At 46.8% G+C, this 25,581-nt stretch overlaps 1 long non-coding RNA gene and 1 pseudogene across 2 annotated transcripts in view; one reads left to right on the top strand and one right to left on the bottom strand.

Annotated features, from left to right (window-relative positions):
* LOC309333278 overlaps positions 1–25,581 on the bottom strand; it is a 332,363-nt gene that overhangs the window by 276,937 nt on the left and 29,845 nt on the right. The window lies entirely within an intron of this gene.
* On the top strand, positions 13,990–16,363 carry LOC309333141 (tigger transposable element-derived protein 1 pseudogene; annotated as a pseudogene). The gene is made up of 3 exons (XR_014161637.1): positions 13,990–14,125; positions 14,628–14,821; positions 14,993–16,363. The product of XR_014161637.1 is annotated as a tigger transposable element-derived protein 1 pseudogene (transcript).

The following is a 25,581-nucleotide window of genomic DNA, read 5'->3' as shown; positions in this document are numbered from 1 at the left end:
TGTGGACAGGCTGCTTGGACGAGTGAAACCAACCACCTGTCTCCTGGATCCTTGCCCATCCTGGCTTATAAAAGCTAGCCGGGAAGGACTGGACGATGGGCTTCATGGGGTGGTGAGTGCTTCCCTCCGTGAGGGAGCCTTCCCAGACCCGCTGAAAGAGGTGGTTATTAAACCACTTCTTAAAAAACCATCTTTAGATGCGGCCACGATGGCCAACTATCGCCCAGTCTCAAATCTTCCATTCTTGGGCAAGGTGATTGAGCGAGCAGTTGCCGAACAACTCCAGGCACACCTGGAAGAAGCGGACCATTTGGATCCCTTCCAGTCGGGATTCAGGCCTCATCATGGGACTGAAACTGCCTTGGTCGCACTGGTTGATGATCTCCGGCGGGCTAGGGACAAAGGTGAGAGCTGTTTCCTAGTTCTGCTGGATCTCTCAGCGCCGTTTGATACCATCAACCATAACATCCTTCTGGACCGTCTTGAGGGGCTGGGAGCTGGGGGCACTGTCATACAGTGGTTCCGCTCCTTCCTCCTGGGCTGTGTTCAGAAAGTGGTGGGGGGGGATGAGTGTTCAGACCCCTGGGCTCTCACTTGTGGGGTGCCTCAGGGTTCTGTCCTCTCCCCCATGCTTTTCAACATTTACATGCAGCCGCTGGGAGAGATCATCAGGAGGTTTGGGCTGGGTGTTCATCAGTATGCAGATGATACCCAGCTCTACCTCTCTTTTAAATCAGAACCAGTGAAGGCAGTGAAGGTCCTGTGTGAGTGTCTGGAAGCGGTTGGAGGATGGATGGCGGCTAACAGATTGAGGTTGAATCCTGACAAGACAGAAGTACTGTTTTTGGGGGACAGGAGGCGGGCAGGTGTGGAGGACTCCCTGCTCCTGAATGGGGTAACTGTGCCCCTGAAGTACCAGGTGCGCAGCCTGGGAGTCATTTTGGACTCACAGCTGTCCATGGAGGCACAGGTCAAATCTGTGTCCAGGGCAGCTGTTTACCAGCTCCATCTGGTACGTAGGCTGAGACCCTATCTGCCTGCGGACTGTCTCGCCAGAGTGGTGCATGCTCTGTTTATCTCCTGCTTGGACTACTGCAATGCACTCTACGTGGGGCTACCTTTGAAGGTGACTTAGAAACTACAACTAATCCAGAATGCGGCAGCTAGACTGGTGACTGGGGGCGGCCGAGACCATATAACACCGGTCTTGAAAGACCTACATTGGCTCCCAGTACGTTTCCGAGCACAATTCAAAGTGTTGGTGCTGACCTTTAAAGCCCTAAACGGCCTCGGTCCAGTATACCTGAAAGAGCGTCTCCACCCCCATCATTCTGCCCGGACGCTGAGGTCCAGCGCCGAGGGCCTTCTGGCGGTTCCCTCATTGCGAGAAGCAAAGCTGCAGGGAACCAGGCAGAGGGCCTTCTCGGTAGTGGCGCCTGCCCTTCCAGCAGATGTCAAAGCGATAAACAACTGCCTGACATTCAGAAGACATCTTAAGGCAGCCCTGTTCAGGGAAGTTTTTAACGTGTGATTTTACTGTATTTTTGGTTTCTATGGAAGCCGCCCAGAGTGGCTGGGGAGGCCCAGCCAGATGGGCGGGGTATAAATAATAAATTATTATTATTATTATTATTATTATTATTATTATTATTATTATTACTAAAACAATTAATGGAAGTGGAATACAAAGAGGGAGGTGAGAGGAGGTCGATGATATAAGGGAATGAAAATTAGAATATGGAAAAGGTATGATGTATGTTTTTAAAATTGTTTTTGTTTTGTTTTGTTTTGTTTATTGTGTTGGGTGATGTGTTGAGGTTGTGTTTTGTATGGTTTATATATTGTATTGTATTGTTTTATTTTTTCTTGTTCTTGTTCTTTTTTTTCTCTTTTCTCTCTTTTTCCTTTTTAAAAAGCGATAAATATTATTATTTTTTTTAAAAAAGAGAAGTTCAGAATGTCTGAATGTGCACGGGTCAGGACACCCATTGAGACAAGCTACGTGAAAGACAGTCAGCAAGTAGAACAAGTTCGAAAATGCGGAGCTCTTTCAATCAGCTCTGGGTAGTCTGTTGTATCTGTCCCTGTGGAGCAGACCTGACATAGCTTTTGCTACCAATCTGCTCAGCAGGGAAGCTACAAACCCGAGTGTGAGTGCCTGGAATGGTATCAAGAGGGTGCTGAGTTACCTATAGGATACCAAGGATTTCTGTCTCAAGCTGTCAGCTAAGGGTGACATCAACCTGACGTCCTGGACAGGCAGTGATTGGGCGAATCTGGATGACAGGAAGTCTGTGTCTGGGATGGTAATTAAGTTTGGGGACTCTCTGGTTGGGTGGAAGTCCTGGAAGCAAAGTCTTGTTGCTCTTTCCTCTACTGAAGCTGAATTCAGTGCGCTGTCTGAGCTTTGTCAGGAATTGGAGTTCTATGTTTGTTTGGTTCAGGAAATCTGCGGGGATTGTTGTTTGCCGGTCACGGGGTGGGAGGACAATCAACCCTGTCTGAAGTTGGCAGAGTCTGGGCAGTTTAAGGCCAGAACCAAACACCTAGACATCCATTTCCAGAATGTGTGTCAGAGTATCCAGTTAGGCTTGGTGAAGTTGCAGTACTGTCCAAGCCAGAAGAACATGGCAGATGGGTTCAAGAAACCTTTGAGCTTCCAGCGTCATGGTGAGTTCTGTAAAGGTCTGTGTTTGGGGTAAGTGATGAAACTTATGAGCCCCCAGCAGTGCAGGGGTGTGATGGGGAATCAGAGCTTACAGGGTTAACAGCTCAGAATCCATCGCCCTGCCTGCTGGGTGGAACTATCTCCACTTCCGGGGAAATGTTTCTTTGTCTATCTGACTTTCGCTTTGCTGCCGAGCAAGCAAGACACGATGTCTGCTGTGTCGGATGGTCTGTTTATTGGACTTCCGGGTTAGCGCCTCCGGCAATGGCGGAGTTCCTCTGATCGGGAGGAACTTGCTCCGTGGAATTTAGGGTCTGGTCGCCACAGCGAAGGCGGAGACCCATTAAAAATCGCAGGCGGGAGAAGCCTGTGAACGTGGGATTCGGCTGGCACCTTTTGCGCCTCCCCTACTCGCGGGGAGACCCGGTTTCGGGTATCCGGAGCGATGTGGGGTGAGCGGCACGGTGCTTCGAATTGACTGCTTCTTTCACGGAGTGAAGCCGCATTGCTGTTGCCGGAGAGCGCTGACTTTTTCCTGTGGACAATTTGATTCTAAACAACTACCCGTGAGTAGAACGGAAAATTGGATTTTTAAACGTCTTAATTTGGCACCGAAACGGGGAGGTTTTAAACAGGAAGTCCGCCTTCCCCTTTTGTAAATAGATTGAAGCAAAGAATTTGCAAGCTAAAGTCTTGGAAAGTCCTATGTAAAGGATTAAACTTCCAACGGCTAAAATCATTAAACCCCCCTTGGAGGCAGGAGAAGAGGGGGGAAATTTTGGATCACGTAAGCCTGCAGGAGAGAGTGAAGAAAGTTGGATCACCACCGCTCTGAACCTGGAAATGGACTGCTAGTAAGACTGACATTTTTGGGAAAGTTCGTTGACTGTGACAGTTAGTTAAATAAGAGAAATACATTGTTTTCATTGTCTCCTTCTGCGTTTAAAAAGGAGCGAAAGTAGCTGAAAATTGAAACTAATTTTACTGCTTGAACTGTGCTTAAAAGGATTGATACAAACAGAAATTGTTTCCCTCTAGAGGGAGCCTTTGAAATTGTTACAAGAGTTGGGCTGGTGGAATCTCCAGCTGCAAGAGAAAACCATGAGATTGACCTTGGATTGCTTGAGAATGTTGATAGAAGAAGCCTTAGTGATTGCACTATGCAAGATAAATGAGTCATTGGAACAGCTCCATAAAAAGATGGACGTGATGAATATTAAAATTGATATTTTGGGACAAAAAAGCGACTAATTTGGGACAAAAAGTGAACATCTGCACAGAAACTATTCAGGAACTGATACAGGAATCTACTTTGACATGCCAAATGGTGGAGAAAGCGAGGGAGAAAGTTGTGGTTGTTGAACCTAAAGTAATACAAGTGGAGAGGGAGAGAGCCCCAGCCTTGCAGAGGCAACTTGATGATTACAAGTTGTTGCCCTCTATGATTGAATTCAGAGAAAGTCAGATTGGAACCCTGCTTGGAGTGGAGAAGGAAAGTTGGATAGATCACCTCATGCAGGGATTTGCTGACCTTTGGGATCTGGACCTGGGTCAGGAGGAAATTGGAGTTGTGGGGACCTGCAGATTTGGAGGGACTTTGAAACACGTCCTGAAATATCTTTTGGATTTTAGTTTTAACCACAGAGATGTGGATGACATGTCGAGAAGGAATAAAAACATTGTTAGGTTGGAGCTCCCTCGTGACCTACTCTTCAGCATTAAAGAAAGGAAATTAAGAACAAGATCAGCAGAAGACAAAGTAAAGTGTATGTATAAATGCGAAGAAGACTTGCAGAAGGGACCTGGAAAAGAGTTAAGAGCCTCGGACAGAAGAGCACCAGGTTGATGGACTATATGGAATTGACGGAAATGACTGGCAGAATCAAAGACCAGGGAGAAGAGACGGTGGAAGAAGATTGGAAAAAGTTTATAAGTATTATAGTCTTAATGGAAAATAAGGTTAAAATAAGTTAAGATATTTATATGACAGAAAATAGTGAAAGATGGAAAGGATTTGCTGAAACAATTAATAGAAGTGGAATACAAAAAGGGAGGTGAGAGGAAGTCGATGAAACAAGGGAATGAAAGATAAGGCATTGAAATGGTATGATGTATGTTTTTAAATTGTTTTTGTTCTGTTTTGTTTAGTTTAATGCATTAATGTTGTGTGGTGTATTGTTTATATATTGTATTGTATTTTTTTTCTTTTGTTTTTTTTTTCTTTTTTTCTCCTTTTCTTTTTCTTCTTGTTTGTAAGGTTTAAAAGTAATAAATATTATTTTTTTTAAAAAAGGATGGTCTGTTTATTTTTAATAATAATTTTTATTGGGTTTTCACATTTTTTAGAGACAAACACACGTTACAAAACACAGACACAAAAGTTACAACAAAAACAAAACAAATATCATCACAACACCTTATTTTCTTAACCTTGTTCCCCGGACTCCCCCCCACCCCCTCTTCATACATCCCTATTCCCATAATTCGTTCAGCAAATTTTAGTTTCTTCTTCTTAACCTATAATTGATATTTTTAAATATATCTCTTCATAATTAGCCCGATTTCTCTTGTCCCCAGTTCTTATAAACATTTAAATTTTTCCCTAAGGTCGGCGTAGATTCCCTTCCCTCGATTTCCCATTTTTAAATATAGACCCTATTCACCCAACCCAAAATTTATCATCGTTCTTACCCTTCTGTAACTAAATAGCAATAATAAAGATATTTCCCCCTCCCCCCTTCCCAGGTTCTGATCCCTTTTCAAATAAAAATCAACCATCATTTTCAGCCCGGATTCCTCACGTCGAGAGCCTTTAAGTCCCTTTCAGTTCCTCTCCGTCGATTCTGTTGGAAGTCTCTTATATCGGTCCTCGAATCTCGAAAGAATCCATTCTCCATCACTCCAATTTTTCTTCCCTCATAGATGCTTGATAGGAACTGTTGCCAAAGGTCAACCAGTCTTTCATAATCAAAAGGATAGCCCCAATCATATTTCTTATATCCTTCAAGTTCCTGTGTTGCAGATACTTCAGGGGCCCCCTCCTTCATCCTTAACATCTTTTGCAGTGTTGTAATCCAGATAATCCAATAGTCTTTTCCCTTGCGTTCCACCATTATGGACTTTTTGTTGGTATATTTCAATTGTTCTTTCTCCTCTCCTTGCTCTCTTTCCTCCAATTCTTGATGTATCTTTTCTGTTTCGGCTGCAGATTCCTTTCCTGTCAAATCCTTCATGCTTTCAGCAGAGTTGCTTGTTCCTGAAGTCAAGGTCATTAATTGTTTGTTCATACTCAGACTCTGCTCTTGCAGTATTCCCACAAGATAAAACATCCTGTTTATCTCTGCCTGTAGTTTTCCATCTGCCGCCATTGTAGTAGCTTTGGAATCCCCCTAGAGGGATTCTGGTTACTTTGTAAACTTTTTCCAACAGTCCAAATCTTTTTTATTTCTTTCTATCGAGTCTCCAACCACTTTGTTACAATTTAACTTTTAGTTCAGAGAGATATCAGTTAACAAATTTTCAATCTGTCCATTTAACAGTTCTTTTGACAGCTTGTTTTTCTGCACCAGACTTAAACACGGGATTCTCCCTGGTCCCGGGGGGAGGGGGGGTTTCGCAAAAAAAAAAGAAAAAAAAGAGAAAAAAAAAGGTTTTCTCCTCACTCTCCAGCACAACACTTCCTTTGTTAAATCGTGGAAGAAGTTTCTTTTATAATGTATAAGTGTATCTTTTCCGCCTTAGTTCTCTGAGCTTTGCTTTAAAATTGTCCGTAGTTAGGGGGGGTGCGGACTCCCTTTTAGCACACCCTCCGATCGTCTCCAATTCAAAGGAAAAATTTCTTAAAGCCAAATTCCATTTACTCACGGGTTAATTCTTTCAGTCCAAATTTCCAGGGAGAAAGTCAGCGCTCTCCGGTCGTGGCTCGCGGCTCCGCTCCACCGAGGTGTCGATCGACTCTCAGCGCCACACCGCCCTCCGTACCCTTTTTCGAGGGTCAGGGGGGGTGCTTAAGGCGCCCACCGAGTCTTCCCGTCCGCAGGCTTCAGCGCCTGCGGTTTCTAAGGGTCCCCGCGTCGCCGGCGCGGCAAGACCCGTCCTCGATGAAGCCGATTCCCTCCGCAGCTCGGAGGGAATCCGCCATTTCCAGATCGCGCTAACCCGGAAGTCCCATGGATGGTCTGTTTATTTTTGCTGTTACGCTGTAAATACAATAAAGCTGTTAGTTTAGAACAACAGCGTGTGGACTCTGTTTTCTGCAAGCTTACGCACCAAACGGCTAGCGCTGTGCACGTTCTGCTACAAGTCCAGAAAGCTGAATGGAACACAGGAAAGTGTGCCGGACACAACATATACCATGTATAACACCAACCCACCACCACCAAGTATTCTTACCAAGACTCCTATTTTGGGGGACTCAAAAATGAGGAAATGGAGGGAAATTGCCCAGAGTTGTTAAGCCTTTTTTAGGGGGCGTTGCCTCATCTTATACATGGAAAAATACGGTAATACATTAAATTTTTTACTTTTTTTGTCTAGCTTCTTGTTCCGTCTGTTTTATTATGAATCGTACTTATTTTAATTTTTGTAACCTGCCTATATAATATTCATATTGTAATGTAATATTTATGATCAGTTGTATTGGATTGTGGTAATTTTTCATGTCCTGAGCTCAGTAGATATGATACTGAGCAAATAGGCTGAAAAAGACCACCGATCTGCATCACTGTTAAGGTGTAGCAGCAGTGCTTTTTTCTGAGGGTACTCAAGGGTATGCAGTGCTGGCACCTTTCCCACAAAATGATAAAAGTGTAGCACTTACTGTAACAACTTCATGGTGAATACTGGCACCTTTTAAATTATTATTTTATATTATTATTATTATTATTATTATTATTATTATTAATACCCCACCCATCTGGCTGAGTTTCCCCAGCCACTCTGGGCGGCTCCCAATCAAGTGTTAAAAACAATACAGCGTTACATATTAAAAACTTCCCTGAACAGGGCTGCCTTAAGATATCTTCTGAATGTCAGGTAGTTGTTTATGTATTTGACATCTGGTGGGAGGGCGTTCCACAGGGCGGGCGCCACTACCGAGAAGGCCCTCTGTCTGGTTCCCTGTAGCCTCACTTCTCGCAATGAGGGAACCGCCAGAAGGCCCTTGGCGCTGGATCTCAGTGTCCGGGCTGAACAATGGGGGTGGAGACGCTCCTTCAGGTATACAGGACCGAGGCCGTTTAGGGCTTTAAAGGTCAGCACCAGCACTTTGAATCGTGCTTGGAAACATACTGGGAGCCAATGCAGATCTCTCAGAACCGGTGTTATGTGGTCCAGGCGGCCACTCCCAGTCACCAGTCTAGCTGCCGCATTCTGGTTTTTTTTTTATATATATAATATTTATTAAAGTTTCGAAAAAGTTACAAGAATAAAAGAAGAAAAAAGAAAAAAAAGAAAAAAGAAGCAAAAAAATTCAAAATACAAAAAAGTAAAAACAATTAAAAACAAATCAACCTTTCCATGTCTTGACTTTAATTTACTTGTTTCCCTGACCTCCTCGCACCTCCCTTTTTTGTATTCTAGTTCAATTAGTTGTTTCAGCAAATCCTTTCCATTTTTGCTTTTATCTTAATAATTTATCTTAATATATTATAACTTTACATTCTCACCTATTAACAATCCATCTTTAAATACTCCTTTATAACATTACTGCTAAAACCACATAACCTCATTCCAATATCCTTCTAACATTCCTTAATTTTACAATATTTTTGTAAATAGTCTTTACATTTCTTCCAATCTTCTTCTACCGACTCTTCTCCCAGGTCTCGGATTCTGCCAGTCATTTCCGCCAGCTCCAGGTACTCCATCACCTTCATCTGCCATTCTTCCCGGGTGGGTAGATCTTGTGTCTTCCAATACTTTGCGATGAGTATTCTTGCTGCTGTTGTGGCATACATACAAAAAATTCTATCCTTTTTTGACACCAATTGGCCGACCATGCCCAGGAGAAAGGCCTCTGGTTTCTTCAGGAAGGTATATTTAAATACCTTTTTCATTTCATTATAGATCATCTCCCAGAAAGCCTTAATCCTTGGGCACGTCCACCAAAGGTGTACCTTCAGTTTCTTTACATTTCCATCATTTATTATCGGGCAAATGATATACAGTGGTGCCCCGCAAGACGAACGCCTCGCAAGACGGAAAACCCGCTAGACGAAAGGGTTTTCCGTTTTGGAGGCGCTTCGCAAAACGAATTTCCCTATGGGCTTCCTTCGCAAGACGAAAGCCCATAGGGAAATCTCCGGGACAGCGGGGAAGCGCAGCGCGTCTTCCCCACTGTCCTTGGACCTCCTCCGAAGGCTGGCGGTGGGGCGGAGAAACCCCCTCCCGCCGCCAGCCTTGGGAAGGCTGCTCCGAAGGCTGGCGGCGGGAGGAGGTCTCTCCGCCCCACCGGCAGCCTTGGGAAGGCTGCTCCGAAGGCTGGCGGTGGGGCGGAGAAACCCCCTCCCGCCGCCAGCCTTGGGAAGGCTGCTCCGAAGGCTGGCGGCGGGAGGAGGTCTCTCCGCCCCACCGGCAGCCTTGGGAAGGCTGCTCCGAAGGCTGGCAGTGGGGCGGAGAGACCTCCTCCCGCCGCCAGCCTTGGGATGGCTGCTCCGAAGGCTGGCGGTGGGGCGGAGAGACCTCCTCCCGCCGCCAGCTTTCGGATGGCTGCTCCGAAGGCTGGCGGCGGGGTGGAGAGACCTCCTCCCGCCGCCAGCCTTGGGATGGCTGCTCCGAAGGCTGGAGGTGGGGCGGAGAGACCTCCTCCCGCCGCCAGCCTTCGGATGGCTGTCCTGAAGACTTGCGGTGGGAGGAGGGTTTTCCTTCCCACCGCCAACTTTCAGAATGCTGTTCTGAATGTTGGCGTGGGGAGGAAAAACCCTCCTCCCACCGCAAGCCCCGGGAACAGAAGAGAAGCGCTGCGCGCCTTCCCCTCTGTTCCCGTACCTGTTCTGAAGGCTTGCGGTGGGGAGAAAAGCCCTTCTCCGCACCGCCAGCCTGGCAAGCGGTCTTCATAGGAACGCATTAATTGATTTTCAATGCATTCCTATGGGAAACCGTGCTTCGCAAGACGAAAAACTCGCAAGAAGAAAAAACTTGCAGAACGAATTAATTTCGTCTTGCGAGGCACCACTGTATTTTTGCAAGCTTGACTGGTGTCATGTACCACCTGTATATCATTTTCATTATATTCTCTCTTAAGGCATTACATGCCGTAAATTTCATACCTGTGGTCCATAACTGTTCCCAGTCAGCCAGCATAATGTTGTGTCCCACACCTTGTGCCCATTTTATCATAGCAGATTTCACCATTTCGTCCTGAGTGTTCCATTTCAACAGCAAGTTATACATTCTTGACAGAGTCTTAGTTTTGGGATCTAACAGTCCTGTTTCCAATTTTGATTTTTCCACCTGGAAGCCAATTTTCTTGTCCAATTTGTATGCCTCCATTATTTGATAATAGTGAAGCCAATCTCGCACTTTGTCTTTTAGTTTTTCAAAGCTCTGCAATTTCAATTTATCTCCCTCTTGTTCCAAAATTTCCCAATATTTCGGCCATTTGCTAGCTGCCTCATTCTGGATTAATTGCAGTTTCCGGGTCACGTTCAAAGGTAGCCCCACGTAGAGCACGTTGCAGTAGTCCAAGCGGGAGATAACTAGAGCATGCACCACTCTGGCGAGACAGTCCGCGGGCAGGTAGGGTCTTAGCCTGCATACCAGGTGGAGCTGGTAGGCAGCTGCTCTGGACACAGAGTTAACCTGCGCCTCCATGGACAGCTGTGAGTCCAAAATGACTCCCAGGCTCTGCACCTGGTCCTCCAGGGGCACAGTTACCCCATTCAGGAGCAGGGAATCCCCCACACCCACCCACCCCCTGTCCCCCAAAAACAGTACTTCTGTCTTGTCAGGATTCAACCTCAATCTGTTAGCCGCCATCCATCCTCCAACCGCCTCCAGGCACTCACACAGGACCTTCACTGCCTTCACTGGTTCTGATTTAAAGGAGAGGTAGAGCTGGGTGTCATCTGCATACTGATGAATACCCAGTCCAAACCTCCTGATGATCTCTCCCAGCAGCTTCATATAGATATTAAAAAGCATGGGGGAGAGGACAGAACCCTGAGGCACCCCACAAGTGTGAGCCCAGGGGTCTGAACACTCATCACCCAACACCACTTTCTGGACACGGCCCAGGAGAAAGGAGCGGAACCACAGTATAACAGTGCCCCCAGCTCCCAGCCCCTCTAGACGGTCCAGAAGGATGTTATGGTTGATGGTGTCAAAGGCCACTGAGAGATCCAGCAGAACTAGGAAACAGCTCTCACCTTTGTCCCTAGCCCGCCGGAGATCATCAACCAGCGCGACCAAGGCAGTTTCAGTCCCATGGTGAGGCATGAATCCCGATTGGAAGGGATCCAAATGGTCCACATCCTCCAGGCGTGCTTGGAGTTGTTCGGCAAACATCCGCTCAATCACCTTGCCCAAGAATGGTAGATTTGAGACTGGGCGATAGTTGGCCAAATTGGCCGGGTCTAAAGATGTTTTTTTAAGAAGCGGTTTGATGACCACCTCTTTCAGCGGGTCTGGGAAGGCTCCCTCACACAGGGAAGCATTCACCACCGCGCAGAGCCCATCGCCCAGCCCTTCCCGGCTCGCTTTTATCAGCCAGGATGGGCAAGGATCAAGGAGACAGGTGGTCAGTTTCACTTATCCAAGCAGCCTGTCCACATCCTCAGAGGTAACAGATTGGAATTGATCCCATGTAACAGGACTAGACAGAACTCTAGCACTCTCCCGCCCTCACCCTGCTCCCACGGTGGAGTCTACCTCCTTCTGAATCTGAGCGATTTTATCTGCAAAAAACTTTGCAAAAGCATTGCAGGAGATCTTGGGGTCCCTACCACGCCCCGGTAGTGCAGGTGGTTCCGATAGATTGCGAACCACCTGAAAAAGTCTCCTGCTGCTGTTTTCTGCAGATGCAATGGAGGCGGCAAAGAAGGTCCTCTTCACCGTCGCCATTGCCACTTGGTAGGCTCGACGCTGAGCTCTAGCCCCTGTCCGGTCTGATTCAGAATGAGTTTTCTGCCACTGGCACTCTAGCCGTCTCAACAATTGTTTCATCACCCTCAGCTCCGGGGAAAACCACGGGGCTGTCCAGGCTCCATGCAATCGGAGAGGGCGCTTCGGAGCCAGACAGTAAATAGCCCTGGTTAACTCCGCATTCCAGCGTGCCACCAGGGAATCAGCTGAAAGGCCATCAACTTGGGATAAAACATCCCCTACCACTCTCTGGAAGCCAATTGGATCCATTAAGTGGCGGGGGCGGACCATCCGAATCGGTCCCACCTCCCTGCAGAGGGGAAGGGTTGCGGAGAAGTCCAGTTGCACCAGGAAGTGATCTGACCATGGCACTTCTTTTGTTTCGCTTTTAGTTAGTGTCAGATCACCAAAATCCGTAGAGGTAAACACCAAGTCTAAGGCATGTCCGCGGCTATGAGTTGGGCCAAACTTATTCAGGAACAGCCCCATGGAGGCCATGCTTTCCACGAAGTCCCGAGCGGCCCCTTGTAAGGTCGTGTCGGCATGGATGTTAAAAAGCACTGTGTAGTGATGACATGGGTTCAATAGAAAGGGGTACTTTGATTTAGCCACAGGCTTGCCCTCACAACGATACTGCAAGGTTGGACACTGCTCTTCCCATTTTATAGATGGGGAACCAAACTAGGATGACATGACCAAGGCCATAAGCTAGAGTCTATGAGAGAAGTAAGACTTCAGCTCACATCCAACACTTTCTCCAATGGTGGCTCAGGGAGCCACAAATTCAGTGCTGGTGAAAGGGCACAGTGCCCTCAATGGAAAGTTGTCATTTCCCCTCCAAGGGAAAAAAACTCATTGCATATGCTCAGGGGCATCTTACCTGTCGGGATCTCTGCTCGGCCAAGCTGATAAAGCTCATCTTCCGGAATTGCCCTCCCGATGAATAACGACCTGAGCCTTTGATGAGGCTCCAAGGCATGTTCCCCCATTCAGCAGAGAATCCAAAACAGCATGCGGAAGTGATGAGATTTATGGCTACATCGTTATGCTTTATTTCTTACTACGCAGACAGAAAAATACATCCTCTCCCTGTGAGAGCAGAGAGCAACAGAAAACAAAGGAACAAAGGAAACAGGAAACCACTAACATCACATCCCGTCTCCCATGAGACTTCCAACAGCCTGGAAGGTCTCTGGAATGTAAACATAGTCCTGTGACTCCAAGCAGCTGCTCAGTGGCAAACAGAAACTAACATCCTCCCCCTTTCTATGAACACCACTGGGCAGTGTGTCAGTACAATCTCAGTACAAACCCAGTTTCTGTACATAGGTACAGTGTTGATACTTCGGAACAACCTTGGATAATAAATCAGCAGGAATTTCATTACCTGGCATGTAGGACACAATTACGAGTCCTTTCTGAACACATTCTCTAGCATGTTGCAGCTTCAATTGCAAGTGCTTCGTGCTTTGCTTACAACCTTCAGAAGTCAGCAAAGCCAAACATGCTTTGTTGTCCTGATAAACCTGGATTGGACATTTGACAGGAATTCTCATGTCTTTACACAATTGTAACAACCATTCACAATCCACAAGTGAATAAGACAGTACATTCAGTTCAGCTTCACAAGAACTTAAGCTTACTCTTGTTTGCTTCTTTTTTTAAAAAAATAATATTTATTAAAAATTTTAAGGGTTACAAAAAGCAAAAGTAAAAACACCATATTAAACAAAAACAAAACAACACATCACAATAAGGAAAAAAGGGGAAAAAAACCACAACTAATCTTCCCATAACTTATCTTTCATTTGCTTGTTTCCTTGACCTCCTCACACCTCCCTTTTTTGTACAGTGGTGCCCCGCAAGACGAACGCCTCACAAGACGGAAAACTCGCTAGACGAAAGAGTTTTCCGTTTTCGAGTTGCTTCGCAAGACGAATTTCCCTATGGGCTTGCTTCGCAAGACGAAAACGTCTTGCGACTTTGTTTCCTTTGTCTTAAAACCGTTAAAACCAAGGGTGCTTTGCTTGAAGAGCTGCAGTTGCGACTTGACTTTGAGGAGCAACTGTTAGCACGCAGTTTGGTAGCCTTTTTTCAGACGTTGCTGATTTTGAAGCTTTTCCAAAATTTCTTTTGCATCCATTTGGTAAGTTAAACTTTTAAAACTTTTTTTGTGGTTTTTGGATTTTGGGTTGGGGTGTTTGGGATTCAAGGACTTGGTGTTGGGGTTTTTTTTTGCAAGAATCTGGGAGCTTGTGGGGTTTTTTTCTGCACTTTTATGATTTTTTGTGACCATTGGGCCATGTTGTTTTTTCTTAAAAAAATTTCTGAGTTTGAATTTCTGTGTGCTGGGTGGCTGGGGGAACAGTTGGGGAGGTTTTTGCAGGAATCTGGGAGCTTGTGGGGTTTTTTCCTGCATTTTTATGATTTTCTGTGACCATTGGGCCATGTTGTTGTTTTTTTTAAAAAAAAATTCTGAGTTTGAATTTCTGTGTGCTGGGTGGCTGGGGGAACAGTTGGGGAGGGGTTTGCAAGAATCTGGGAGCTTGTGGGGGCTTTTTCCTGCATTTTTCTGTTTTTCTGTGACCATTGGGCCATGTTTTTTTTTTTTAAAAAAATAATAATTCTGAGTTTGAATTTCTGTGTGCTGGGTGGCTGGGGAAACAGTTGGGGAGGGGTTTGCAGGAATCTGGGAGCTTGTGGGGTTGTTGTTTTTTTTTTTTTTTTTGAATTTTTATGATTTTCTGTGACCATTGGGCCACTCTGCTGTTTTTTTTTTTAAAAAAATGGGTTTGAATTTCTGTGTGCTGGGTGGTTTAGGGAACAGTTGGGGAGGGGTTTGCAGCAGTTGGGGAGGGGCTGGGGAGCAGTTGGGGAGGGGTTTGCAACAGTTGGGGATGGGTTTGCAATTTCTGTGTGGTGGGTGGGTGGCTGGGGGAACAGTTGAGGTTTTTGAAGACTTTGGTGATTTTTGAAGCTTTTCCAAAACTTCTTTTGCAGCCATTTGAGGTTTCTGAAGACTTCGGTGATTGATTGTTGAAGCTTTTCCAGAACTTCTTTTGCATCCATTTGGTAAGTTAAACTTTTAAAACTTTTTTGGGGGGGGTTTGGATTTTGGGTTGGGGTGTTTGGGATTCAAGGACTTGGTTCTGGGTTTGAATTTCTGTGTGGTGGGTGGCTGGGTGCTTTTGAATTTTTTGGATTTGAAGCACAGCACTGATTTTTTTTGTGTGTGTGTGTGAGTTTACGAAGGTAGGAGCTGTGCTGCCATGGGACCCAAGAGGACTGCTGCTGCAGAGGCCGGCGAGAGGAAGAAGGAGAAGGTGACGCTGGAAATGAAGAAGGAGATCATCCGGAAGCACGACAGCGGAATGCGTGTGACAGACCTCGCCAGGGAGTACGGGAGGAATCCATCGACCATCGGGACCATCCTGAAGATGAGGGAGAAGATCCTTGCGACTGATGCAGCCAAGGGAGTCACCAGGATCATGAAGAACCGCCCAGCTGTTCTGGAGGAGGTCGAGAAGTTGCTGCTCATCTGGTTAGAAGAGAAGCAGCGTGCAGGGGACACAGTGACTGAGGCCGTCATTTGTGAGAAGGCCAAGGCCTTGCACGCAGACCTCGTCCGGGAACAGCCAGGAACCTCAGGCGAGCCAGAAGTCTTCAAGGCAAGCAGAGGTTGGTTTGACCGGTTCAAGACAAGATCTGGAATCCACAGCATGGTCAGGCATGGAGAGGCTGCCAGTTCTGATGTTCCTGCGGCTGAAGAGTTTGCAGCGGAGTTCCTGGAGGTTGTGAAGACGGAGGGCTACGTTCCACAGCAGGTCTTCAACTGCGACGAGACCGGGCTGTTTTGGAAGAGGATGCCCAAAAGGACTTTCATCACACAGGAGGCCAAGTTGCCTGGCCACAAGCCCATGAAGGACCGTCTGATCCTGCTCTTCTGTGCCAACGCAAGCGGCGACCTGAAGATCAAGCTCCTGCTGGTGTACCACTCGGAGAACCCACGGGCCTTCAAGAGACACAAGGTCGACAAGGAGCAGCTGAGTGTCATGTGGCGATCCAACAGTAAGGCTTGGGTCACACGTGTGCTGTTTGTGGACTGGGTCAATCTTGCTTTTGGCCCTGCTGTCAAACAGTACCTGCTGGACAATGACCTGCCGCTGAAGGCTTTGCTTCTGATGGACAATGCCCCTGCTCATCCTAAAGGCCTTGAGGTGGACTTGTTGGAGGAGTTCAGCTTCATCAACATCATGTTCCTGCCGCCTAACACCACGCCACTTCTCCAGCCGATGGATTAGCAGGTCATCACCAATTTCAAAAAACTCTACACCAAGGAGTTTTTCAGGCGATGCTTCGAGGTGACTGATTGCACCACCATCACCCTGCGGGAATTCTGGAAGGACCACTTCAACATCGTCACCTACTTGAAGATGATCACCACGGCCTGGAACGGGATCAGCCAGAGAAATTTGAATTGCGCTTGGCGCAGCCTGTGGCCGGACTGTGTGGCACAAAGTGACTCTGATGCACCAGAGTCAACAGTGGTGCAGGACATTGTTGCCTTGGGGAGGACCATGGGACTGGAGGTCACAGAGGAGGACGTCTGCGAGCTGGTGGAGGAGCACAACCACGAGCCGACCACCCAGGAGCTGGTCGAACTGCGGGCAGAAGCTGCGCAGGAGCGAGCCTCGCTGGAAGAGGAGGAAGCAACTGAGGAACGGCTGTCCTCCAAAGAACTGAGGGACATTTGCCTGAAGTGGAAGGATGTGCAGGCTTTTGCAGAGCGGCACCACCCTAACAAGCACGTGGCACATGACCTTGCGAACACTTTTGATACGACGGTCATGTCGCCTTTCAGGGAGGTGCTGAAAAGGCGGATGAAGCAGCAGACCATGGACAGGTTCTTGAGCAAGAAGCAAAGAGTGGAAGAGGAATCTTCTTCGAGTGGTCCCCCAGAGTCTTAGAAAATGTACTGTACACTTTGTTGATTTTTAAATGTTTTTCTGTCATGTTTAGAAACTTAATTTATTGTTCCTTCAATTTTTGAAATGCTCTTTACAGTATGTGTGACTTTAAAGAGCAGTTAATAAACTCTTTTTGTACCAAATTTGGCTTTGTTTGGACTTTTCTTGACCATAGGAACACATTAATTGATTTTCAATGCATTCCTATGGGATTTTGTGCTTCGCAAGACGAAAAATTCGCTAGACAAAAAAACTCGCGGAACGAATTAATTTCGTCTTGCGAGGCACCACTGTATTCTAATTCGGTTAACTATTTCAGCAAATCCTTTCCATCTTTTCCAATTTTTGTTCCGTAATTTATCTCAATATGATGTAACTTTACTTTCCCTCCTTTCACCAATTAACAGTTTATTTTTTCCTAAACCCTTATAACATTTCTGCTAAAACCACATAACTTCATTCCAACATCCTTCTAACATTCATTAATTTTACAATGTTTCTGTAAATAGTCTTTAAATTTCTTCCAACCTCCTCCACCGACTCTTCTCCCTGGTCTCGGATTCTGCCAGTCATTTCCGCCAGTTCCATGTAGTCCATCACCTTCATCTTCCATTCTTCCCGGGTGGGTAGATCTTGTGTCTTCCAGTACTTTGCAATAAGTATTCTTGCTGCTGTTGTAGCATACATAAAGAAAGTTCTATCCTTTTTTGACACCAATTGGCCGACCATGCCCAGCAGAAAGGCCTCTGCTTTCTTCAGAAAGGTATATTTAAATACCTTTTTCATTTCATTATAGATCATCTCCCAGAAAGTCTTAATCCTTGGGCACATCCACCAAAGGTGAAAGAATGTACCTTCGGTCTCTTTGCATTTCCAACATTTATTTTCGGGCAAATGATAAATTTTTGCAAGCTTGACTGGCGTCATGTACCACCTGTAGATCATTTTCATTATATTTTCTCTTAAGGCATTACATGCCGTGAACTTCATACCTGTGGTCCATAACTGTTCCCAGTCAGCCATCATAATATTATGTCCAACATCTTGTGCCCATTTAATCATAGCTGATTTCACCGTTTCATCCTGAGTGTTCCATTTCAACAGCAAGTTATACATTCTTGACAAATTCTTAATTTTAGGATCTAGCAGTTCTGTTTCCAATTTTGATTTTTCCACCTGGAAGCCAATTTTTTTGTCCAAATTATATGCCTCCATTATCTGATAATAATGGAGCCAGTCTCGCACTCTATTTTTTAGCTTTTCAAAACTCTGCAGTTTTAATCTGTCTCCCTCTCGTTCCAAAATTTCCCAATATTTCGGCCAGTTGGCCTCCATATTGACCTTTTTCTGAGCCTTCGCTTCCATTGGTGACAACCACCTTGGGGTTTTATTTTCAAGCAAGTCCTTATATCTTGACCAGACATTAAACAATGCTTTTCTGACAATATGGTTTTTAAACGCTTTATGTGCTTTGACCTTATCATACCACAAATATGCATGCCACCTGTCAGGGAACTGCCATCGGAAAGGCAGGCGGTGGAAGGGCTCTCGGATGCTAAGAGAGACTCGGCAGCAGAGGAAGGTACCAGCAGGGGGAGGGAAGGAGCGCAGAGAGAAAGTGAGTCGGAGGGAGGGCTCCGAGAGACTTCTAGTGAAAACAGTGGAGAAGTCTCAGGACCCCCCATAGGTATACCCACTCCTCGCCGGAAACTGTCACGCCGAGAATCCCGAAGACGCATTTCCGTTAAGGAACTTTTATGTTGGAGCAGATTCCGCAAACGCCCACTGTCGGATTCTGCCAGCGATTAAGGGAGTCATGTTTAAGGGGCTCCGCTTAAGACAGAGTTTTGAGAACCATGCCCAAGCTCTGAGGGACTAAGCTTTTACGCACAAGCAGCTCATCATCCCATCACAGCAATCCAACAGTCCCTGAAAGCCGCTTGTGCAAAGAGAGGCATCATGAGCAACCCAACCGGAGCCGGAGATGCAGGAGGAGCTGGAGCGGGTCCAAGCCTGGAAGAAAGGTACAGGGTGTTGGAGCTCCAGCTAGCGCTGCAAACGGCGAGACTCGAAGAGAGGCGGGCTCAGGATGCACACAAGGGAAAAACCACCCCACTCGCAAGGAAGGTGCCAGGGTTGGTGCAGAAGTTTGGGGGTGATCCCAGAAATTATCAAGCCTTTAGGACAGAGATGCAATACGCCCTCAATCTGCAGTTTGATGACTTTCCCGATGAGGAATCGAGAGTGGCGTTTGTCATTGGGCATCTCGAAGGGGGGGGCGAAAGACTGGGTGAGGCCCCTGATGGCAGTGAATAATGACGCTCTAAAAGACTCGAGAAAGTTTTTTCGCGCCATGGACCTGATGTTTTCCAGCGAGATTGAGCAAGGGGTGGTGCGCAGACAGTTGATGGCGTGTAAACAGGGGAACCGATCCGTCCGAGAGTACTGGACAGAGTTTACCATGCTGATCCATAAATTGGGGTGGGACCTGTCTGCGGACCCGATACAAATGCTGTTCGAAGAAGGTTTATCCTCGGCGGTGAAGGATGAACTTTCCCGCGCGCCCAGGGCGGAGTCTATGGACCAGCTGACTAAATCCGCGCTTGCCATAGGAGCGCGCCAGGAGGCGAGAGGCTTGGAGAAGCGGGAAGGGAAAGGGGAACGTTGGAGTGAGTTCCGCATTCCAGAGATGCCAGAGCAGCATTCCCCGCCAGTGGAACCGATGGAGATTGGAACAGCGCGCGCGCGCGGAGTTTCAAACACCAACGAAGGGCGGAAGAAGGAGGGAAAGAGCGCCAAGAAATGTTTCCTCTGCCAACAGCCAGGTCACTTTGCCAGAGTCTGCCCTCAAAGGAAGGGATGGCAAGGAATGGCGGGAGCTGTTGGGGGTGAAGAAGAGGGGGTTAAGGAGCAGGTAAAAGCCAACGCCTGGTTGCCAGCATCGGGGCACAGCAGCCAGGCCAAAGATCAGTGAATGTGCCCAAGCCTGAACCCCAAGACCAGCGCTTGTAGTAGAGGTGGTGCTAGAGCTACCAAACGGACATCCGCTAAAGATAAAGGCGCTATTGGACTCAGGCAGCTCCTGCAATTTTATGAGCAAGGAGTTTGCAGCTGAACACCAGATACAGACTATCCCTTTAAGTAACCCTTTGCAGGTGACAACGATTGATGGGAGGGAACTGTTGGGTGGAGAAGTTAACCAACAAACTGTCCCCATGATAATGAAGGTGGCAAGACACACGGAGGTGATAGCGTTTAATGTGGCCACCCTGGGAGGAGCGCCCATCATATTGGGAATGAGCTGGCTAGCGCTGCATGATCCGCTAGTGGGATGGCACCAGCGGGTAGTTTCCTTTGGGTCAGCACATTGCCTAGCACACTGCAAGGGAGGAGAGGCTCAGGGAGGAGCCAAGGCCACCCTAGCAGGGATGGAAGTAGCAGATAAAGGGAAGGTACCACGACAATACGCCGACCTGGGTAACGTCTTCAGCGAAAGAGAAGCAGATAAACTGCCCCCGCATAGGCCCTTTGACTGTTAAATTAACCTACTCCCAGGAGCCCAGCTGCCAGTGGGCAAGCTGTACGCCATGTCCGACAGGGAGATGCAGGAGTTAAGGGAGTTCATTGACAAGAACCTCAAACGAGGTTTCATCAGGGAGTCACGAGCGGTGGGGGGTAGTCCAGTGTTCTTTGTGGACAAAAAAGACACGGATAAACCCAGATTGGTAGTGGATTACCGGGCCGTAAATGCAGTGTCAGAACCCGTGACCTTCCCCATGCCCAGAATCGATGACATTTTGACCCGAGTGAGGAAGGGGAAAATTTTTACCAAACTGGACCTGAGGGGGGCGTATAACCTGATACGAATGGGAAAGGGAGACGAATGGAAAACTACCATGTTCACCCCCTTGGGGGCCTTTGAGTACCTCGTTATGCCCTTTGGTCTACAGGGGGGCTCAGCCTGTTTTCAATCATTCATGAATCACGTCCTGGGACCTTTACTTTACAAAAACTGTGTGGCATTTTTAGATGACGTATTGGTGTACTCAGAGAATGAGGAGCATCATGTGCGGGACGTAAGAGAGGTACTGAGCAGACTGCAAGCAAACCAGCTGTGGGTGAAACTGGAGAAGTGTCAGTTTCATACCAGAGAGGTGGAATTCCTGGGGTACCGTTTGTCAGACAAGGGATTGGCCATGGATCCCAGCAAAGTTCAAGCGGTACTGGAATGGAAGACACCGAGGACAAAGAAGGACGTGCAAAGGTTCCTGGGGTTCGGGAACTTTTACCGGAAGTTCATCAAGAACTTCGCCCACTTAACGGCGCCCATCACTGATTGTCTCAGCAGCAAGAAGAAATTTGTCTGGACGGAAGAGGCGCAGCGAGCGTTCGAAAGGTTAAAGAAGGCGTTCGCGTCGGAAGAACAACTTTTGCACGTGGATCTGCAACAACCGATGAGAGTAGAAACAGATGCATCAGACCGCGCAGTGGGGGCGGTGCTTCTTCCGCCGGGAAAGGATACGTCGGAATGGAGACCGTGTGCCTTCTTCTCGCGGAAACTGAACAAGTCCGAGAGGAACTACACCGTGTATGACGAGAACTACTCGCCATTCATGAGGCGTTCCGGAGATGGCGACACTTGCTGATTGGAGCGCAGCACAAGGTCCAAGTGTGCACCGACCACAAAAATCTAGAATACTGGAGAACTGCCCGAGTACTGAACCAGAGACAAGTGAGATGGGCCCATGAGTTCTCCAAATTCCATTTTGAAATTTGCTACGTGCCAGGGCCGGAGAATGTCAGAGCGGACGCTCTCTCTCGAAAACCAGAGTATTTAGAGGGGGAGGGAGCGCCAGAGGAGAGACATATCATCCCCGAGGACCACTGGGTGTGTGGGGCGGCATTGGTGGGGCCGAGAGAACTGGTAGAGGGAACCGAGAACGATGAATACGCCCAAGATAAGCTCAGAGGACTCCGGGGAGGTGGAGAGAACACAGGGGGTTTTGAGGAAAGGAACGGAGCGTTGTATTACAAGGGGGCACTGTACATACCCGAAGGAGAACTGAGGGGCCGGGTACTCAAACAATTGCACGACAGCCCCACAGCGGGGCACTTCGGGCAACACAAAACCATGTGGTTGGTTACCAGGGAGTTTTGGTGGCCCAAGGTGAGGGAAGACGTACGGGAATATGTAAGGGGGTGCGACCGCTGCCAGCGGGCAAAAGGGGAGAGGCTGGCACCGGCGGGGCTACTGGAACCCTTACCCACACCAGAAAGGCCATGGGAGGCAGTATCCATAGATTTTATGACGGATCTGCCAAAATCCAAGGGGAAAACAGCTGTCATGGTGGTGGTAGACCTATTAACCAAGATGTGCCACTTTATAGCCTGCTCGCGTGCGGTCACAGCGGAAGAAACCGCCAGGTTGTTTGTAAAACATATTTTTAGGTTGCATGGCACCCCCTTGAGGGTGGTCTCAGACCGAGGGAAACAATTTACTTCCAGGTTCTGGAGGAAGCTCATGAGCTTACTGCACGTAGAGGTCAATTTTTCGACTGCCCGACACCCAGAAACAAATGGGCAGGCGGAAAGGGCAAACGGTATTCTACAACAATACCTGAGGTGTTATGTTAATGACAGAGAAAATGATTGGGTAGATAAGTTGGCTCTGGCAGAATTTGCCTACAACAACGCGGAGCATGTGTCCACAGGGATGAGTCCCTTCCTGGCAAATTATGGGTGTCATCCCAGGGCATTTCCAGGAGAAGGAGGGGAAAGATGGAGTGTCCCGGCAGCGGAACACTTTGTAGAAGAGATGGAAGCGATCCACCGGCAGCTCCAACTTAATTTAGAAAGGGCCAAAGAAGAATACAAGAAGCAAGCAGACAGAAATAGGAGGGAAGGTGAAACCATAAGGGTGGGGGACCGGGTGTGGTTATCCACCCAAGGGCTGCCGTTCAAGGGCGGGTGTAAGAAATTGAAACCCAAACGGCTGGGACCATTTGAGGTGATACAACAGGTCAACCCAGTGGCATTCAAACTCAGGTTCCCCAACCATATGAAACTGCACCCAGTATTTCACAGGTCCTTACTGTCGCCGTACCGAGAGGGGCGGGAGTGGGGGGGACGTGAGAGGGAGGTTACTCAAACACCAGTCATAGAAGAAAGGGAACGCAACCATCATGTGGCAGAAATCATCGATTCCAGGTGGAAGGGGAATCAGGTGGAGTATTTGGTAGAATGGGAAGGAGAACCGGAGTCAGAGAACACATGGGTACCGGCAGAAGAGGTCAATGACGAGGTTTTAATAGAAACGTTTCATCAACGGTTCCCAAGGAAACCTCAGCCGGTGACACGGTTCGGGAGGGAACACTTCGGCACCACCGATGAGGAAGAGGAGTTCGAAGGGTTCCCAGAATCAGGGCTGGAAGAGGGAATAGACTCCGATGAGGAGGAGTACTCGGGAAGAAGAGACGGGAGTCAGTGGAGAGAAGTGTTCGAGTCCTCTGACGATGAGGGAGGTTCTTTCCGGGGGTTTCCGTCCTCACCGCCTGTAGATGAGGGGGCGGGAGGGGGTGAAGGGGGCCCTGGAGGGGAGGTGGATGTCAGGGAACTGCCATCAGAAAGGCAGGCGGTGGAAGGGCTCTCGGACGCTAAGAGAGACTCGGCAGCAGAGGAAGGTACCAGCAGGGGGAGGGAAGGAGCGCAGAGAGAAAGTGAGTCGGAGGGAGGGCTCTGAGAGACTTCTAGTGAAAACAGTGGAGAAGTCTCAGGACCTCCCATAGGTACACCCACTCCTCGCCGGAAACTGTCGCGCCGAGAATCCCGAAGACGCGTTTCCGTTAAGGAACTTTTATGTTGGAGCAGATTCCGCAAACGCCCACTGTCGGATTCTGCCAGCGATTAAGGGAGTCATGTTTAAGGGGCTCCGCTTAAGACAGAGTTTTGAGAACCATGCCCAAGCTCTGAGGGACTAAGCTTTTACGCACAAGCAGCTCATCATCCCATCACACCACCCAAATACGTTGTTAAAACTTTCTAAATCCAGCACGTCAGTGTTTTCAAGAAGTAGCCATTCTCTCAGCCAGCAAAAAAGCGACTGATTCATAATAAAGTTTTAAGTCTGGCAGGGCAAATCCACCTCTTTCTTTATCATCAGTTAATATCTTAAATTTTATTCGGGGCTTCTTGCCCTGCCAGACAAATCTAGAAATATCTCTCTGCCACTTCTTGAAACAATCCATTTTATCCAAAATTTGCAATGTTTGAAACAAAAACAGCATCCTAGGCAATACATTCATTTTTATCACAGCAATTCGGCCTAGCAATGATAGCTTCAGATTTGACCATATTTCTAGATCCTTTTTCACTTCCATCCAACATTTCTCATAATTATCCTTAAATAAATTCACGTTCTTGGCAGTCATATTTACCCCTAGGTATTTCATTTTCTTAACCAGTGTTAATCCTGTCTCCTTCTGAAACCTCTCTCTCTCAGTCACTGTTAGATTTTTCTCTAAAACCTTAGTTTTCATCTTATTCAACTTAAATCCCACTACTTGTCCAAATTCTTTGATCAGTTCCAATACTCTTTTAGTACTAGATTCTGGCTCCTGTAATGTCAATACCAAATCATCAGCAAATGCTTTCAATTTGTACTGTTTAGCTCCGACTTGTATACCTTTAACCAATTGGTCCCTTCTAATCATGTTTAAAAGAACCTCCAGGACCGATATAAAAAGCAATGGAGAGATTGGGCAACCTTGTCGTGTTCCTTTCTCTATCTCAAATTCTTCCGTCACTACATTATTCACAATTAATTTAGCCTTTTGTTCTGAGTAAATTGCACCTATACCGTTCCCAAAACCTTGACCAACCCCCATCCCCTGTAGATTCTTCTTCATGAAACTCCAAGAAATATTGTCAAAGGCTTTCTCCGCGTCCACAAATATCAAAACTGCTTTGGTATTAATGTTCACTTGTAGTTTTTCTAAAATGTTAATTATGTTCCTCGTATTGTCAGACAAGTGTCTACCCGGGAGAAAGCCCGCTTGATCTTTATGTATTTCTTCTAGTAATACCTTTTTTAGTCTTTTAGCCAAAATATCTGCAAAAATTTTATAATCCACATTAAGCAAAAATATGGGGCGGTAGTTCTTAAGCTGTGTCTTCTCAGATTCTGTTTTCAGTATAAGTGTAATATAAGCTTCCTTCCACGACTCTGGTGCCTTTTTCCCTTCCAATATTTCATTACAGACTTCCTTTAAGGGTTGTACTAACCATTCTTTCAAGGATCTATAATATCTTGAAGTCAAACCATCCGGTCCTGGAGATTTGCCCAGTTGCATGTTTTGGATGGCCCCTTCTACCTCCTGCTCCGTTATTTTGTAATTCAACATTAGCTTATTTTCTTGAGAGATTTTTTGTAATCCTTTTGTTTTCAAAAATCGATCAATGTCCATTTCTTTCTGCGTCTCCTGTGTATATAATTGTTTAAAGTACCTTTGGAAGCACTTTCTGATCTCCACTGGATTCTGTATATTCTTTCCTTCCACTTCCAAGTTTGTAATAGTATTAAGTTTTTGTCTTTTTTTCATTTGCCAAGCCAGCAGTTTTCCGCATTTATTTGCCGATTCAAACGTCTTTTGTCTCATCTGTTTAATTTTCCATTCTATTTCCTGATTCATCATCTTCATATATTGTACTTGATATAACTTTATCTCTTTCAGTTTCTTCTCTCCTTCATTTTCTCCAAAATCTTGTCTTTTTTCTCATTTTGAGCTCTCTTTTAATTGCATTCTGTTGTATCAGAAATCCTCTCATAACCGCTTTGCTTGCGTCCCAAATTACTCTTTTATCAACAGT

The sequence above is a fragment of the Podarcis erhardii genome, assembly GCF_964252035.2.
Source record: "Podarcis erhardii genome assembly, chromosome: W".
NCBI lineage: Eukaryota > Metazoa > Chordata > Lepidosauria > Squamata > Lacertidae > Podarcis > Podarcis erhardii.
The sequence above is the reverse complement of the archived record's forward strand: the minus strand, read 5'-3'. Positions and strand labels throughout refer to the sequence as shown.